Genomic DNA, 20,763 nt, shown 5'->3' with positions numbered 1-20,763 from the left:
ATACTGTGAATATAAAACAATGCATTCTATCTGCAAACACTGTTACGTAATGGCACATGCAATTAGACCTTCAGGAGGGATACAGGGCATCATTACCAACATGCTGTGACTGTTGTTACCAAGACACATACTGAGAACATACAACAATGCAGTCTAATCCTGTACTACATGGTATGTCTGCTGCATGCCAACAGTACACAACAATTGTAATATACACCTATCTCACTATTCTGTTCACCCTGTGCATCAGACCATATAAACATGTCCCTGTACCGATGGTGTGGATGACAGGGATGCAGCACAGGCATCATCATATGCACAGGGTGATAATGTTTGCCAGGGGCCTAGGCTGCACCAGTGGATGACATCATGTGTGTGGGTTAGGGCCTGTGATCTACTTGGACATGTGTGGTTATTATGCATGTGGGTGTTGGTGCCCTACAGATGTTACTGGTGTGTGCGTGTATGTGTGCACACAGTTCTGCCATGTATCCGGCCTACACAGGGGTATTATTGACAGCTCCAGATTGTACAGACCAGGATGTACAGCTCACTGTGTCCGGCCACGGCCACATGACCTGTGCCTGCCAGGGGTTTCACGGGCACTACCAGACAGAAATACAGAATGGGTACTGTCCGATAACACATGTCCACTGGAACCATGTCCCTGCTGGGACCATCCACGTGGCCTGCTGTGTCCTGGTGTGGACAGCGGAGCACCAGCTGCACTGCTGCTGCTACCAGCACTATGGGAGTGGGCATGTGAGGTAGCTCGTTCACGTAGACCTGCACCAGATGGTGTAGCTGGCCTACGTCCACATGGCCTATGCCTCATTCCTACCAGATGTTCCAGCACAGACAGCTCATGTTCACGGACTGCCATGCCACGGTCAAGGATTCCAACCATGTCACCCAATCGCCTGTCCAAAACATCAGCAATCTGCTGTTGAGCATTTGCCAATGCCTGGATGTTTTCATTTAAAGAATGGATAGCAGCCCTCTGAAGCTTCTGCCCTTCTCTGTTCTGCCGTTCAGCACATGCCTGTGCCACCATTACAGTCTGAACCATGTCTGGTGACACCAGCTGCTGCACTCTGTCGTGCAGGTGCATGTCAGCCAGGGGTCCTCCTACAAGCAGCACTGGCTATTTGCCTGTGTGGCACATCTGCGGTCATTTCACTGACACCATGGTGTGACGACACACCTTCCATAGCCACCACGCATTCCTGTTCCAAGCTAACACATGGTAAGTGTCCTTCCTCTATGGCCACTGGTGATGGGGTATGTGTTGGCATGAGAACTGTGTGCGGGGAAGAGGGGTATATAGGTGGAATGGCATCCAAAGGCACAGATTCAGCCCCTGACAACCCTGCCTGTACCTCAAGCATATGTTCATCACTGCTAGAGTCTGTGAGGACACTAACATCAGATGGACCACAGGAGGGCAACGCACCTACATCACCTGTGAAGGCAAACAAAGACTCTACATTACAATAGAGACACACACACAGACACACACACAGACACACACACAGACACACACAGACACACACAGACAACCATACATGTGATATGACAGAAGGCATGCAGCATGCATGTGATAGAGCAGACGGCATGCGGCTCAGACATTAACAGTGTTAGTTCATAGGTTCATAGGTTTATACTAGGCTATCTGCCCTAAGGCATTTATAAGCCTAGCCCAAATTTTTGTGGCTTACGCCACCCCTTATATGAAAAAATACTGTGCCCATTAGTTTGTTGTGCCTCTGTCCAGCAGTGACACAGAGATGATTCCCGGGATAAACCTACGATCTCCCATCCACAGGTCAAGATTTCTCTTGAAAAGAGCCAGCGAGGTGCTCTGCCTCACATGGACCGGGATTTTATTCCACAGCATAGGGAGTCTCTGAGTGATAAATCTATCCCTCCAGCACGTCCTATTTATATCTGTGCTAAGGTTTAAGTCGCTTGCTCTAGTGGTTTTGGTGGATTTGGATTTTTTGAGGTGGAGCATGTCCATTAATTCCGGGTTGGACATGGCCTTGTATGTCAGGCACATGTCACCTCTGAGCAGACGGTATGCAACTGAATAGAGCTTGAGTTTCTTCAATCTGGCAGCATATGACAGATTTTGGAGTCCCTTTATCCTTTTGGTGAGGAACTTTTGGGGTCTCTCCAATTGCTGCAGATGTCGGTGCGATACATCCCGAATGGGGCATTGTACTCGATCATTGGTCTGATAAGTGAAGAGTACAGGGAACAATGACCTCACTAGATCTGGATGTGAATCCCTTCATGATCAGGTGGGCAATGTAGAAGGTCTTTCTAACCACTTTAGCAACGTGAGTGTCAAAAGAAAGGCCACTGTCAACCTGGGTCCCCAGGTCCCTGATAACCTCTTCTGTGCTTAGTGGATTGCCACCTATATGGTAGCTTGGAGTTACCTTGTTTTTCCCGAAGGGTATGACTATACATTTTTGGCGTTTAACTTCAGGCCATGGCTCTGGCACCAGCTATCTGTTTCCGTGAGTCCCTTCTGAAGGATATCCGTGTCCGATGCACTTTCCACTATGGCCCAGTTTGCAGTCGCCTGCAAACTTTGTCAACAAAGTCCTCCCATGTTGGCCTGTACTTCTGAGAAGTAGATGGCGAACAATAGGGGCCAAGGACCGAGCCCTGTGGGACACCAGTGACCGGCTTGGAGTCTGACATAGCCAGCAACTCTAACCCTGTGGGTTCTGTCCTTAAGCCAGTTTGCAACCCATCTTGTGACATATGGGTTTACATTTAAGCTGGTAAGTTTTTCTACAATACCAGAGTGGGGTATTGTGTCGAAGGCCTTTGCAAGGTCAAGGTAGGCTGTATGGACTGCCTTTCCCTCATCAATGGCCTTGGTGACTGTTTCGAAGAAGTCGACCAAGTTCAAAAGGCATGATCTGCCCTTGACGAAGCCAAACTGGGTCGGGTCCAATGTCTGCAAGTCCCCTATATCTTTGTTTATGAGCTCCATTATGATCCTCTCCATAGCTTTGCAGACTAGACTTGTTAAGCTTATGGGGCGGTAATTACCAGGGTCCATAGAGGCACCGCCTTTGTGGAGTGGGACCACAGTTGCCGTACGCCACTCCTTGGGCACGTATCCTGTGGTAAGGCTGAGATTAAACAGCTGCCTAATGTGCGGGTTTAATTCCTCATTTAGCTAGTGTAGCACACAGCCGGGGCCACCATCCGGTCCCATTGATGCTGTGTTTTTAGCTTTAGAGATAGCAGCTTTCACCTGCGCATTTGAGATGTCTGGGAGGCTACACTCTGCTGGGATAGTTATCTCTCCTTTAGGGGGGGAGAGGGGGGTGAAGTTTGCACTGAACCTGTCTGCCAGTATGTTGGCAATGTCTGTGGGTTCAGTGATTTTTGTATCATTTTGGACTAATTCTGAGCATATCTGGGAGTTTCCACCCAGGTTCCTAACATAGCTGAAAAAGGCCTTATGATTGTCCTTTGAATCCATGGCAATTTTTCTCTCAAAATTGGCCTTAGTTGATTTTATGAGTGCTCGTATTTTTTTACTAATAATGATCAGGGTGACTTCCCTTTTATGGATTTTGTTCTATCATGTAATAGCTTTCTCCTCTTATTGTAAAGTTTGTTAATGGCTGGGGTCCACCAGACTGGACGTTTGCCCTTTGTGGAAAGAGTCTTGGTTTTATTTGGGATTGCCTGATCCATGCAGTCCTGGAGGTGTTCATAGAAGGCATTTGTAAGGGCTTCCGCAGCTTGGGTTGTGGTTTCCACTGGCTCAGGGGCCTTGAAGGATATCACACCAGTCTTGAGTAGTGTGAAGTTTGCTTTAGAGAAGTTCTTCACTGTGGTCTTTTTTGTTTGGGGTGGGGGCAGGATGTGGATTTCCAGTGAGATTAGTTTATGAACAGATCTCACCAATGAGGGATATACTCGGTGGAGCATTTTGTCCCCATGTTTGTGATAATGAGATCTAGTATATTTTCTCCTCTTGTGGGAACAGTGACTAGCTGTTCCATGGCATTTGAATTTATGAACTCCAGGAACCGTTGGGCTAGAAAGTTAGGGCTTGAGTAATGTTCCCAGTCTATATTCGGGTAGTTGAAGTCACCCAATATGATGGTGTTTGGAGATACATTTATACCCTCCAGTGTCTTCAGGAAGGCTGTGTGGGGTTCCTGAGTTTGAGAGGGTGGCCTGTAGCATGCTACAATTTGTAGAGCAGTTTTGCCTATGGTTAGTTGCACCTGGATGGTTTCCAAAGCTTCATGCGTTACCACCAACCTGGAGGTATGGGTATCCTTTATGAATATGGATACACCCCCTCCTTTTGTGGTGTGGTCCGGGTTTTGGGGCCGGAACGCATGATATGAGGTAAAACCTAATAGTGCTGGGGTGCTCTCAGGAGCCTTGAACCAGGTTTCAGTTACAGCACAGACATCGATGTTCTCCATACTGAGAAGGGCCTCGAGTGCATGCATTTTGAGATTTAGACTTCTGGCATTGAGCAGCATTACCCTCAGTTTCTTCCCATTTTTGTTTTCTAGGGTGGTAGGTTTAGAATTTGAGCCTTGCCTAAAAGGGCACTATGGGGGTGGCAAGAGCCTTAGCCAATATCCGAATCCCAGGGGTGACAGGTGCAAGCCGTCCCTTGTGAAGCAGCGTGGCTTGTCAAGCATGTCATCCCAGGCAGACAGACACTGGATCCCCTTTGAATGACACCAGACATTAAGCCAATTGTTAAAGCTGATCATCTTGTCTCTATATTGTGGCATCATTCTTGGTGAAGGAAGGATACTGCTCAGGGTCAGGGTCATACCTGCCTGGGCTACATAATCAGAGAGCTCCTCTATGTCTCTTTTCATGCAGTCCAGGGAGGTACGTCTCAGGTCGTTCACATCAGCATGGACAATGACTGTGTCATATTTGTACTTGCCGTGGAGTGACCAGAGTGCTTGTGTTATGTGGCGGATTCTAGCGCCCGATAGGCAGCTTACTGTGACCCTCTCCTTGTTCAGCCTGGTGAGTGGGACGTCAGTGTGTCTGACTATGGAGTCACCTATGACAAGTATGTTTGGTGTTGTATTTGGCCTTAAGGGCTGTGACTGCTTTGCACACTGCTTTTGTGGTTTATGTGTTGCTTGTGGGGTGTCTTGAGGTAGCAGTTGTTTGGGTGTCTGCTTTGGAGGCCTCTGCTGTTTAGGTAAATTTTTACTCAGAGTCTCTGAGTATGTCTTTGTGTGTTTATGTGTTTGATTCAGTGGTGTGGTAGCATTATGTGAGGCTGGTTTTGTGGTGTGTGTAGTTGCCTTCTCCTCCTGTCTGGTCTTGCCAGTCCTGAGTTGAGAGAGCTCAGCCTCCAGTTTGGCTAAATAGCTGCATCTCTCGCAAGTATTTGTGTTATGTGGGAGGAGGAGAGGGTTGTCTGTGTACATGAGGCAGTTATAACATTGCCTCAAGATTCCCAGATTCACCAGCTGGACCGGAGAGATTGACAACTGACCTTTGGACATGCTAGAATAATATTGGGAATTCCTTAATAATTGAAAACAAGGGCCAGTGGGGAGTGGGGGTGTAGTGCTTTTAATTTTTAGTGCTGACTTATATAATTGCTTTAGTGAGCAAGTGCCAGGTAACTTGAGTGCAATGTGTTACAAGTAACTAAATGCAAAAATGACAAACAATAACTTTCTTTCAAGTGAAACAAGGAACTAGTACAGTAAGCAATGCAGATATCACTAGTGATCCACAGAAGCGCTGAGAAGCCGCGTATTAGGTGGAATTAGCTTCCAGGGAAATAACAAGCAAACAAACAAGCATATAAACAAAGCTAGATTCAGCAGGCCTGGATCTAGTCTATGCTAGAGCAAACAAGGTGTACCAATTTCAGTAAGATACAGTTCAAATATTCAGGCACTATAAACCTTTAACCAGAAATTCCCAGCTCAGAAGGGCAGATTCCAGCCTCTTCTCCCACAAGAGTGCAGACCACGAACCTTCTTAATGTAAAATAACTGGCCTGAAGCCCAAGTGCCTAAACCAGAACTAATACCCTTGGACACTGGGCTCTCAATCAGCAGTTCCCAACTTAGAAGGATGAAAGCTACCTGTCCTGCCACCACAGTGCTTGCCACAAACCTTCCTAATGTAAAACAACTGGTCTGAAGCCCAAGTGCTTAATCCAAAAGACTTAGAATGATAGCTACACTTTAATCAAGTTACAACCAAGCAGTAATAAATACAATTGAATACTTTAGAGAATGTCTGGATTAGTGCTCAAGTTACACAAACAAAGCTAGATCCAGCAGGCCCGAATCCAGTCTATGCCACAGCAAACAAGGCGCACCAACTTCGGTAAGAAGCAGTTCAGATATGCATGCACTATAAGCCTTTAACCAGAAATTCCCAGCTCAGAAGGGCAGAGTCCAGCCTCTCCTCCCACAAGAGTGCAGACCACGAACCCTCTTAATGTAAAATAACTGGCCTGAAAGCCCAAGTGCTTAAACCAGAATTAATACACTTTAAGAATAACAGACACTGAGCCCTCAGTCAGCAGTTCCCAACCTAGAAGGATGTAAGCTACCTGTTCTGCCACAACAGTGCAGACCACAAACCCTCTCAGTGCAAAACAACTGTTAAACCAAAAGGCTTAGAATGAGTTACACCAAGCAGTAATAAATACAACTGAGTATTTTTAAGATGATGCAAAAGTAAAATGAAGTAGGTAGAAACACAAGTACAGTAAAAGCAGATAAAAATTTTTACATCCCTGGGTTGCACACAACAGCAAGCATGTGTCATAGCAGAAGCCATGCATTTCACACAATCATGGTAGTAAGCATGCATCCCTGTGATACACCATGTGGGCCAGCACAGGTTAACAGTCCACATGGCTGATGTGAGGCATATGTCCTCGACATTAACATGTAGTATGACATGTAATCTGCTGATGTGTACAGTGACATGCTTACATGTTTGACACAATGGTGTCCTGACACATGTACAGCGGTGTAATGGTGTCACATTGCAGTGTTGTCTGTATTCCCTACAGATAGAATGCACTTTTAGCAGATGTGTATGACCGTTGAGGGTGGATGAGCTGTCTATATTGCTGTACAGTGTGAAGTACAGACACAGTGCCATTGCATGGAATCATGAGGCGTCTCTATTGCTATACAGTGTGGAATACACATACAGTGCATAGCCATGACTGCGTGCATACACAATACATACATACTGTGGATTGTGACCCACGTCGCTGAGGTGTATACACACTAAACCATGCTGTGTCATGTGTGACAGGTCACCAGAAGACATACTGATGACACCCCTGCACAACTGCTAACATTTCTTAGCTGCCTGTCAACCGTGTCCACACATGGCAGACTGGCCAATACACCATGTTCCACATGACATTTATGTACCACACACACGAGGTGCACGGCTGACAGTGATGTCCAACAGCAGCAAGGGAAATGTACGGTATCTCTGGCCTGATGTGGTGTTTGTGTATGTATGTGGAAGCTGTACAGGTGACTACTTTCATGCTGTGACACAGTTATGATGTGCAACACATCGTATGTGGTCGAATTAAGTGACACCTCCACAAGCTGTGCACAGGCTGTTAGGATGTCCAGTGTTCCACATCTACTATATAACCATTCAACAAAGGCTATAGTTGGACCATGTGTAGACAATGTGCAACAGGGTGTACACGCATAGGTTCATAGGTTCAAAGGCTAGTACTAGGCTAACTGCACTTGTGAGCGATTTTAAGCCTAGCCAGTTATCCCCTGTGAGATTCAAACCCTGTACCTTGTGTTTGTAGGGCAAACACCTTAGCCATTAGGCCACCCTCCCATCACATCTACTGCGTGTTACTACATGTCTCTGGCCATCCTCCATGGCCATGTGTGAACATGTGTTGGGCAGATGTGTGTGATGGCCGTCTATGTCACATGTCTGTGTTGTCCCATATGACATACACCCATAGATGTCAGATACTCCAGTACTCCAGTGTCCACAGGGTTATACAGACAAAGAGTTGTATGTTTGGTATGTGGGGTATGTTTTATGGGATAGTGTGACAATGTTGCAGTTGGACAACTACATGTCTGGGACATGTCATCTGGCACATCACAATGTCTGCACTCATTGCAGGGGCACATTCCACAATGGTGAATCATGTGGGGTGCCCATATCCCAGCTCACTGTGTAGTACTGTTTGTGTACCCCACATGTGTTGTTCTGATGTATAGTACATATTCCTACATTGACAACGCCTCCACCGTTGTATGGACAGCTGTCCACACATCTAGCAATGACAGTTACTGTGGTTTCATGTTGTTGTTTCATTTGGTTTGTATATATTGCACATGGGTAGCCAGTGTGATTGATGAAAGCTGCGACCTGTATATCATGACTGGACCATACATTATGTGTACATGTGTTAACTGGCCACATGGCGAATAGATCTGTGCATTCACATGCCTGATACTGATAACTGTCTCACCTGCAACGGACTGCTGTCTCTGCGGCATGCCAGAGGTACCTGTATAGGGGTGACACAGCAGTTTGATCATTATCCATGACTGTATGACAGCTACAGGGTGCACTTTGCATGTTAACACATTCGCCACTACAATAGCATATACTATGGAGTATGCATATGTGTGCATACACAGGGTAGCATACCATAGTATGCGGCATGTGTGTAAACATACCTTGCATATGATGTTACATTACATAGTGTACAGTGACACATGCGACTAAATGGGATATAATATTTATATGTGCAGTAGTGACTTACCAGGCAACTCCAGGCTCTGTGGTTGGGAGACACCCACCTCCACAATGGCAGCTAGAGTTTGTGGATGCTGTTCTGATGGGGTCCCCAGGCTGGCCAGTAGCTCCTCGGTAGGTGTGAGTGGGGGCTGGGTTGGTGGCCCACCACCTGTTCTACCTTGTTCCCTGGCGATTGCACTGGCATGCTGTTTTGCATGTCGGATCAGGTCTGTGCAGTGTCTGCGCACCTGCTGGTAGGTGCAGTTATGGCCACCTACATCATTAACCCTCATGCGAAGTTCCTGCCACAGGTCATCACGCTGCTGGGCATGCTGTGGCACATGGCTGAACAGTACCTCATAGTTATCATGGAGGTATGGTATGAGGGCATCATCCTCCAAGCGGCTGTATGCCGGCAGTCGTGATCGAGACATTATCTGTAAGACATAATGGTGGAGACAGGTCACAGCATCTCAGAGATGCACAGAGATACAGATGCACATTCATGTGTATTACATTTAGTACTTATGAACAGTTGTCTTTGCAAATCGTCATGACACTCACACGACTGACATTTTTGTTTCACACACATGTAACATCCGATGGGGATTGGATATTATCACCATATACGTGTGTCACCTCATTACATTGCTCATACTCCATTTGAATGCTGTCTTGATGTGGGCATGTCTGTTTGCCTGTACTGGTGTTCTTACCTATCAGCACATGCCTGGATGTGTGCACATTAATGCTGATGACCTTGATGCTGTGTATATGTCACATATCATCACATACACTGCCTTCACGGACATGGGCAGTGACAATGGAGACATGCGCACGGAAACCTTTACATGCATGTGTTTTGCCATATACATCTACATGGCACTGTACAACAGTTCAACATCCAGCCACGTATCGCCGGTGTTGCACATGTGATACACATGGGACAATGGGTAGCCGGATGGTATTTGCAGGGATGGTTATCAACTATAGCATGTACAGCCAATATCATGTAGTAGTGTGTATGCCCTGGGCCATGTATGGGCATAGGATGTCAGGTTTTCTAGCTGTATCCGACAGCCATGTCCCCGCCGACAGGTGAATCAGTGCCACATTACTGATCCAGACAGTCACTGATACATCTACTATGCGGTCATCGCACCATGTATGACAGAGATGACATGTGCAGCATTGCTGGACAGGGTTGCATGGTATGGCAGGAGTATTTCATATGTATGGCACAGGGATCTGTCCAGCATGTGGCGACCCTTGTACTAGGAAGGTGGCTGTCCATGACGTATGTCTTTCAGATCAGGATATGTACGTGTAGCATGTCCAACATCACAGTGTTGCACATGTCTTTATGCAGGGTAGGCAGCATGCTGCATAGTGGAGATGAGGATTGCGAAGGCTGGTGTCGCCCATCCAAGCATGGCCAATACCCCTTAAAGGTGATATGTGATCCAATATTGGTCACGTGAGTGCTGAGTATGGCTGTCCAATGATCTCCATGCTCATGGATGGCACCCTGTCATGACTTGGGTTGCCTCTTATGACTACCTAACAGGCCTGGTGATGTCACTAGCTCAGGGAGGTAAACTGCACAGAACTATCCCTTACACACAATGTCCATAATGTTGACCGCTGCCCAGGTGGTAGTTAATGGGTACAGGGTTATTAACACAGTGGTGACAATGCAATAAGCAGCTGTCAGATTGTGCACATATGTCACGCACCTCACCCACAAAGCCCATTCTGTATGTTGTCCACAACACTGAGTCAGCTATTCACATTCTCACATATGCAGATGCCTCCCATTTGTCTGTGTGGTATGGGCTACAATGACAGGGGAGTACAAAACATTAACCCTGTTTTAGTGTAGCTGCCACTGGTGTGATATGCACATGTCACTCAGACACCTTTTGTAGTGTTGCTTCTGTGAACAGGCCACTGGTAGAACACTCCTGTGACATACGAAGGTACATGTAGTACACTGAGTGTAGGTGGAACACAGTATGGGTGATGATGTCCTCTGATCTGTCACAGGTATGCTATGTAGTGTGAATTCATCGGTACTGTCATCTACATCTGTACTGCTAACAACATCTACGTTGCTTAAGGTTCATAGGCTTTCAGACCATACTCAGCAGGGTAATAGTGCTGTGCCTCCCATTATGAGTGGCATCTCCACTTTGTGGGTTGTGATAACTGTCAGTGTGATCCATTCCATATTTTCACAGACTGCCATGAACCTATGTTTTATATGCCAGTGTATGTGTAGAGTAAACTGTTTTACCATATGTGCATTATACGACCAGGGATTTGAACAGGTCACATGCAGCCGGAGTGTACCTTGTACCATCATAGTTATGGTAACAGGGGCTCTGTCATGTTCATGGATATGTGATTGTGTACCTATTGGGGGGCAGTGAGTTTATATTATCCAACACCCTATCTGTATTGCTTATTCATGCTCAGCACTTGTTCAGAACATGTACACACTTCATGAGCTACTAATTACTATATCACTCAATCCTACTCATTTCCTACATGTAAACACTGTTTGTCCTTACATTTCCAGCATGCTTACAGTACAACAGCTGTTGTACACATTTACCTCATATATCTTGTGAGTAATGGTTTACTAGACAGGCATGTCCAAATGTCAATTACCAGTGTTATTGCCTGTCTATATGATGAATGTGGGCAACATGAGGCAATATAGCAATCGTCTCATGTACACAGTCAATGCTCACCTCCTAACATACGACACTACAGCCTGTGGGAGATGCACATATGTAGCCATGCTGGAGGTAATGCTCTCTCCAACCAAGACTTACCCTGACAATCATGTGGAGATGTTAAACATTTGCAGCACACCCCACTCATCACATAGTCTCAGTAGATCTCCACCACCACAGGCCACACATAGTAAAAGTACAACATTTGCGGAGCCTCTCCATACTACTCTATGTAGGCAACAGAGGCAACCCCCATCACCAAACACAACACCAATTACTTATAGCCCACAGACTCATGTGTGCCCATCAACTACAGCCAATAGGGTGTTATAACATACCCAACACACTAGTCATAGGTGACTCTGTAGGCGGTCACACTGATGTCCCACTCAGCAGGCCACACAAGGCGATAGTCACTGTCATCTGGCTGTCAGGTAACAGGATCCACAACATAACCTATGCACTCAGGTCACTCCTCAACAGGTACAATATGACTGTCATTCTCCACGTTAGTGTGAATGCCCTGAGATGTAACTTCCTGGACTACATGTACAGGGACATGCAATAGCTCTCCAATCTTGTAGCCCAGGCAGGTATTGCCCAAGCCCTGAGAAGCAGTCTGCATTAGTCCAGACTGATGACACAGTAGAACAACAGAATTATTCACTTCAACAGTTGCCTATGCTTCTGGTGTCATTCCAAGGGTATCCAGTATCTGTCTGCTTTGAATGACATGGTCGACAAACCACAATGCATTGGCAGAGATGGCCTGCACCTGACAGCCCTGGGATTATGGGTAACATCTAAGGCTCCTGCTGCTCCTATACTGCCTCTTTTAGACACATTTCAGAAACATATTCACCACCAGAACAGGTACAGGCAAGCAAAACCTGAGGGTATTGTTACTCAATGCTTGACATCTTCATCTCAAACGCACTCATCCGAGGCACTCCTTATAATGGACCACTTTGATGTCTCTGCAGTGACTGTGACCTGCTTCTAGACTCCAGAGAGCACCCCTGCACTGACAGGCTATTACACAGACCACACCTTTCAGTCATGTAACCAGGACCAGAACACCCACGGCAGAGGTGTGTCCATATTTCACAGGGATGTACACACCTCCATGCTGGTTGCTTAGCACGATGCATCAGAGGCAATCCAAGTGCAACTAACTGTGGCCAGAACTGCTATACAAATTGTAGCTTGCTACAGATTCCACACCATACACCACGGTTAACAGCCCTCATTTCTTGGTGTACTGGAAAGTAGGGTTCAAACAGGAACTACTGATGTGACACTGACACTACCCCACAGCTAACTGTGATACCTACTCATGTACCGACACATTAGGCCAACACTTTCATGGATTAATAATCTCCATTCAGCTGGATCAACCTATATACACCACCACCAAGGCCAACTATATCCTAGACCTGGACATTACCAACATGTATGACTGGTGTTACACACCTGGGGTTATCCCCTCATTGGTCAGTTCCGAACATATGCTAATCACCCTTGTTATCCACATCCTGGCACCACACCCTTCACGGAATACACGGTACAATATTTCTACAAAGCCAACTTCAAGTTTTGTATGACAGACGTAGTAAATGCCATGACACCTGTGCAGATGGACAATATAGTTACAAACGCAGAAACATTCCCAACTGCACTTCATTAGCACTTACACGACTGCATGAATCATGCTATCCCAAACAGAGCCATGACAGTACCCACCATATAATGGACGCCACTCTGGGGGTCCACTGCCATGGACATACTGCACGACAGAAGGAGACAGTTGCAAAGTAGAGTACACTCCCATGGGTGGGGTAGCTCCCTTGTCAGCCTCAGTAGTATTCTGAGATCCCTTCTTACATCCTCCAACGCTAGCTACATAAACGTTACTGCGACACATTCAAAGGACTACCACTAAGCATTATGGAGGTAGGTCACTACTCTCGATGGCAATACCCACATCTGCTCTGACATACAACGGTTAGGCAGAAACATTACAGAACCGACTGATATTGGCAACAACCTGGCAGCTAACTTTACACCCCTCTCACACCCTAAAGGGCCCAGATCTATACAGGATCAATACAGAGTCCCTGCGGTCACAACTACGCATTTCAGACCTGCTCTCTCTAAAGCCTGGAACACACACTCCATGTGACCATCCAACATCCCAGGCTGCGATTTACACAAACCTCAGAACGACATGGCTTCCCACTTGGGCACCAGATTCACTAATAGCCTTGTATCAGGCATTGTGGACCCTGAATGGTGCACAGCAACAGTTATCACACTCCACAGAGGTGGCGCCACAATGGACCAGAGGAACTATTGCCCTATACGCCTGACTAGACTGTTCTGCAAGGCTATGGAGAACATCATCATGGAAGTCATTCACAGAGACATTGTTGGCCTCCAAACCTTTGATACCACCCAGGTTGGATTTGTTAGGGCCACACCATGGCTCCTACACCTGGTAGAGTCCTTTGAGACAGTTACCAAGGTAGTGGATGATGGTAAGGAAGTCCACACAGCCTACCTTGTCCTCTCATTGGCTTTCAACACCATTCACCATTCTGGTATTGTCAATATACACATCCACCTGCACAGCGGCCCATACGTCTTGAAATGTTATGCAAAGTGGCTTACAGACAGATACGCACTCAAAAAGTAAAAGAAACACAAACCAGTAACAGGAAAACTCCACAAGCAAATACCAGCGTTGCTCAGCTTTCAACTGTAATGTCACAAGCAGCAGAAGTAAATCCCAACTGGAACAATAGAAAAAAACAGATGCAATCTTCAATAAGCAACCCAGTTAGTACGATAAATCCTTTATTTGGACAAAAAGACAAGCTCAAAACAAGCGCTTTCGCCTGGTTGTACCAGGCTTTATCAAGTTCATTAACACAAATAGTTCCAAGTCTTTTATACTCTTGAAAGTTGATCATGTGATCTTAATAACTTAATTGATTAATTGTGAAGTTGCTAGGTAAATTACTGACCTTAAATGGAAATAGTACAAATTTTGTTAAAGAAATAAAAATATAATGTTCAGCCTAAGAATAATAATACTTCTGCTGCTTGTGACATTACAGCTGAAAGCTGAGCAACGCTGGTATTTGCTTGTGGAGTTTTCCTGTTACTGGTTTGTGTTTCTTTTACTTTTTGAGTGCGTATTTTTCCCCATGGCAGAAGACCCAGCTAGCTCTGACTTTTTGGACACTCCTTTACTTTATAAAAGACTTGGAACTATTTGTGTTAATGAACTTGATAAAGCCTGGTACAACCAGGCGAAAGCACTTGTTTTGAGCTTGTCTTTTTGTCCAAATAAAGGATTTATCGTACTAACTGGGTTGCTTATTGAAGATTGCATCTGTTTTTTCTATTGTTCCAGTTGGGATTTACTTCTGCTGCTTGTGACATTACAGTTGAAAGCTGAGCAACGCTGGTATTTGCTTGTGGAGTTTTCCTGTTACTGGCTTACAGACAGAACACACGCAGTGAGAGTAGCATACCGCAATTCCTACTGTACATCACTTACAATTGGCATACCCTAGTCCTCGGTCATAGGGACCCTCATGTTCGTTATATGCTTCCCTGAGGTACAGTCCAGCACAGAAAGACTTTCCCTGAATAGGTTTCCAGACGACTGCAAACTAGGGCCCATGATTGATTCACCAGCTAATACACACACCCTCCATACGGATATCACCGTGACGGATACCTGGTGTCAGTAACATGGCCTCAAGCATGCCAGAAGGTGCATAGACATCCCCTTTGGATTATAACAATCACCCAGTGACTATCACATTGGTGGTAGTCCCCTACATACATAAGACATTATAAGGGATCTTAGTACACATGTAGATAGCATCCACTCCTTTGATAACCTTATTGCCAAGGGGGCGTGGATATCCTTCTGCATGGCCACCCTAATCTGTAATGGGTTTGCAGCCAGAACAAAGGCTGCCATTGTACCTCTATATTCCTGACTTATGAAACACGTTCAAGGGTACAACACCCCATTTGGGGTGTGCCTTACGGGACAGCAATGGCTTTAAAAACCACAACATTAACGCACCAACAGTATTACTCACCTCCAAAGGATGACATATGCAGCACAACTACTGAAACCCCAACTGTAGTCATTTGCATACTGCATACTCAGAGGTGACCTCTACTGAACATACAAGGTCCATGTCCACACCAATATTGATGGATATGCTCCACATAAGCAACATAAGCAAAAGCCACTGAGAGCAAAATGCTCTGGGATATGTACCCAAATGCAATGATGAGTAGCACGTGCTGGAGGGATACATTCCTGAAACAGACACTCATCATGCTTTGGAACATGATTCCTATGTACATCAGGCAGGGACCCTCACTAGCACTCTTCATGAGATACCTCGATGGGTGGATGGGGAACAGACATGTACGCCAGGGATCACTGCAGTGGCTGTACTGTACACAGTTTCAGGAAACAAATGGCTGCACTGTTCACAGGCACAGGACACTAACCTAGGGAGGTGCCGCCAGTGAAAACACTGTATTAGGGCTTACAAATGGACTTGGCCAGACAGCATAGTACCTTACTATGAACCTATGAAGCTATTACATGTCCTTTGTGCATGGATAATTGAGTAGCTCTTCCATTTCAATTAGCTATCATGTTGTTACACTGTCTGGTGACTACAAGACATATGTATCCTGTTATTGTGTATTGTACATTCCAATACACATACCTTATGTTTGCATAATATAACAGTCATGCTATGTAAAATATTTGACATATCTACCTACAATACTGTACTTTTCACATTTTTGAAACCATATCCCATAATGCAAAGCATAATTGCACAGCAGGACCACCTTAGGAATGTTATTCTCGTTATACGCCCATACATATGCCTACTGTTACAGTATATCTACATAAACTATCCCCTGTTATGGCATGTACTTGTTGGACAAACCCTACCACCGACAGTGGCTGGAGTAGAATTGTTATGTTTAAAGCCCTTATGTAGCATCCTTTGTGGTGTATGAGGTGTTTACCTTGTGGCCCATAGCAGTACACACAATTTCTACAAGCGTAACTATGCTCAACAAGACATCACTACATAATTCCTTTTCCCACTGTCTGCATTGCGTACACTTTCATTAATACAGAACAGGCACTACATACACTAACATATTGAGTGTTCTATATACCTTCTTAGTGGTCCGAGCATACGATAATATCTATGTTACTCCTTTCCTCTTTAAATGATTCAATGGTATGAGCATACGGTTTGAATGTATGGCAAGCCATCGTTTTATACGTGGATACCTGTAACATGTGGTATCCTGCCACCAATTGGTGTTCCGGAGTAAATTATTACATGCACATCAGCTGTGCAGCTACTCCATTGGCCAATTACATGGCAACAGTGGGGTATAATTGAATACTCCACTTGGGCATTGTCCTTTTGCCCTACCTTCAAGGGAGACAGTCTGTATGTATTTTATTGTGATGAACTGCAACAGCTATATGGAGAGACACAGATACTTTGAATTCATGTCCACTGTGGATTGTGTGTGATGGCTAGAGTAAATAGTTCTACATGTGAGTGTAGCTGTTATCTCAACCGTCTGATACGAGACTATTGCAAACAAAACCTGTAACATCGGCGTCTGTTCCATTGTACAACAGCAACGATTTCACATGGCGCCATTACAAGTGTGTCTCTCACAAGGTATGTTAACACTTCTGCAGATGTCATTGAGTGAGTGGATGTTTGTGATGTTATTACGGTCTGTATTGCAATTGTTTCAGGTGTGGGGGAGATGTAGGTGGGTGTACATAGCAGATAAAAGTTTGTGGGGACTGCATTTATACATATTCCATATGTGTGTGGGGGCCCCTTCCCTAATTGAAGACCTGTCATTTGTTAGACTAATACTATGGTTATTGCAGGCTTATTCATTAAACCATTGTTAATTGGTTCCTATATAGCATGCGGGTGATGTTGATCCTTCAAACCCTCTGAAATACATCGATATGTACTGAACTGTTGCTACATGAAAGCTGTCTCGTGTATTTCTGTCACAGATATTTGCACTCATTGCAATTGTGTTGGTGACTCAAACTGTTTGGCTTGGGTTGCCACCTTTTCAAATGGCCATAGTGGGACATTTGCAGGGCACACATCAGGGTTTAGAGGCCGACACATACCCACTGTCAGTACAAAGGATAGAACTTACTTTTGCCCTAAGTAAAACCTTATTCTTGTAGCACTTTAGTTGCTTATTATGTTTCTTGTACAATTTACATATTTGAGAGACAGAAATAACTATTTAATGCAACTATTACTTAATATATGGGACATCATTATGTCCTACAATCTCGGTACATTTGCCCTTTGTAATATTTGTTGTCAGGACACAACTGGCCAAAGAGGGACTGTCCCTCTCAAAGTGGGACAGGTGGTAACCGTATGCCTAAGGCCGGCTATGACCACAACTACTGTAATAATCTACCTCCGAGTTAGCACGAACAGACCCATGATGCAAACACACACACACACACACACACACACACACACACACACACACACACACACACATTACAGTCCCACGGAAACACACACCACACTCTCAACATGTACTTACACACACTACAGCAATTGGAACCACACTTAAACACAGTACCTACCTGGACCGCAGCACCGGCAGCAATAACTAAATGTCCCTTAACACCGTGATAATATTACTCGCGGTTATAGTGTTCCGGTACTGTAGTCTTTTGGTCTTTAAGCCTCGTGATTACGCGTGTCGGTATGTAAAGCATTCGGTATTTGCAGTATCCTATTCATTTGTACCTCCATGGTTGTGTACAAGTCATTAACCTGTGTATATATTCGCAGATATATGTATTTCAGTATATATCGACATACATCTCTCTATCACCCTTTCTATCCCTATTTTACATATATATATACATATATATATATATATATATATATATATATATATATATATATATATATATATATACAGGGAGAGTGTACACACCTTTCATTGGGTACATGGTGGTGTATTACGTTTGCTGAACTCCGCCCTTTTGTGTTTTAACCTGTCACAATACACACCTGCCATTGGTACATCTCGGGTAGCTTAGTGGTAGGTGATTGTGTACATGGTTGCGTGTTGTACTCCTGCCAGTGGTCGTTTTACCTCTCAGAGCAGGCACTGTTAGTACAAGGGTGAATAATGCTGGTTTCACCTGTTCTGGACATCTTTGACCGTGATCTGTGTGGAATTCGGCAAAGCTTAGACCTGTTTTGCTCATATCTGTGTAATTATGTTTAAACGACACTTACCATCACTTGCCGCTGCATAAACCCGTTAACATGTGCTTACACATGCTCTAATGACCTACATCTAACATCCATTATTCGTGCCATCGGGATTACGTAACGGACCTTGCAGGACGTGGAACCGGGTACATACATGACACAGTCAGTGGCTTTACCACTTGGCCATCTGGTGTTTGTACAGGTGTTAATGGTGTTTTGTATGTGGACTGTACTATGGCTGTTCCTCCATACTGCAGTCAAATGTGTAACTCAGTTAGTTTACATATGGATGATACCAATTCATGGTATGTCCAAGTGATGTTTAATGGATGTGCTCCAGCATTGGGAATCTATGTCAGAGTGAGCCACACACTGTAATGTGCTACAAAAATCTTGTTTTCCCACCTTACTGAACTAGAATAGTCCAGTCTTCAGAGTTTGCTGACCTCTGGGCTTTGTCTTGGTTCCTGTGCTATTCCATATCCTTATTTGGATAAAAGGAAGCGTCTTTGTTCACCAGTGGGAGTGGGGATCACTGAGCGGCCTGTTTGTCCCTAGAGGAGTGGTTCCAGCCAGAAACTTGTAGTCTATTGGCCATTTTGGGTCAATTCCTAGCTCTTTTCAGCCCCCTGTAATAAAGCTTTACCGCTTTTAACTGTATTCAACTCAGCACAGCTCCTCGTGGTGTCCTGCAGAGTTCTACAAGCAGCAGAGAGCAAAAGAGTGACTTTTTCCTGATTTAAGTATTTTTTCTGGCTTTTGATTATTTACTGCTTAGCGACTGCATTTTCACCTGTTTATACAGCTCTGCATTCTATTTAAACTGTTTTTGTGTTGATTAACTGTTTTGCACTTTTAAAAAGTTATTTGTTGCTTAATTTTACCTGTAGGCTAACACACTCAAGTGCTAGCTTTAAAAGCATTTATAGCATTTACTGTCTGTTTTTCCTCTGTTTTCTGCAAAAAAAAAAAAAAAAAATCTTGTTTTCCCACCTTACTGAACTAGAATAGTCCAGTCTTCAGAGTTTGCTGATCTCTGGGCTTTGGCTTGGTTCCTGTGCTATTCCATATCCTTATTTGGATAAAGGGAAGCTTCTTTGTTCACCAGTGGGAGTGGGGAGCACTGAGCAGCCTATTTGTCCCTAGAGCAGTGGTTCCAGCCAGAAACTTGTAGTCTATTGGCCATTTTGGGTCAATTCCTAGGTCTTTTCAACCCCCTGCTATAAAGCCCGCTTTAGCGTGCTTTGGTGTGATTTAGCGCAGAGTTGCCCATAGAGCACCATCGGGCAGCGCCAGTTAAACAAGGTTAAACTATTTCTGGCTCCGTAAAGTCTGCTCTTCAATTTTTCCCTTAGAACTTCTCTACTTGCAATCTAAACAGTCTATTCTCTATCTCAATAGCTCAGCACTTGCTCCTAAAGCATTTTTATATAGGTAAAGTACTTGTATACTAAACAAAGTACTACATTAGCCTAGAATCCCCTTGAGTACCCATTTCCCTATAGGTCCCTTCTGACTCAGTTACACAGCAAACTTTTTCACTTTTTCTAGCATGTCGAAGGGTCAGTTGCTAGCGTCCTCTCCTGTTCAGCTGGTGAATCTGGGCATCTTGAGGCAATGTTACAATTGCCTCATGTACACAGACAACCCACTCCTTCTCCCACAAAACACAAATACATGTGAGAGATGCAACTATATAGCCAAACTGGAGGCTGAGCTCTCTCAACTCAGGACTGGCAAGACCAGACAGGAGGAGAAGGAAACCATGCACACCACAAACCCAGTTTCACATAGAACTATCACAACTGCAAAACAAACACATAAACACACAAAGACATACCGGAGGCACTGATCAAAAA

The sequence above is a fragment of the Protopterus annectens genome, chromosome 4.part0 (assembly GCF_019279795.1).
Source record: "Protopterus annectens isolate FY-2018-M chromosome 4.part0, PAN1.0, whole genome shotgun sequence".
NCBI classification, from domain to species: domain Eukaryota; kingdom Metazoa; phylum Chordata; order Ceratodontiformes; family Protopteridae; genus Protopterus; species Protopterus annectens.
This window is presented reverse-complemented; position numbering follows the sequence as displayed.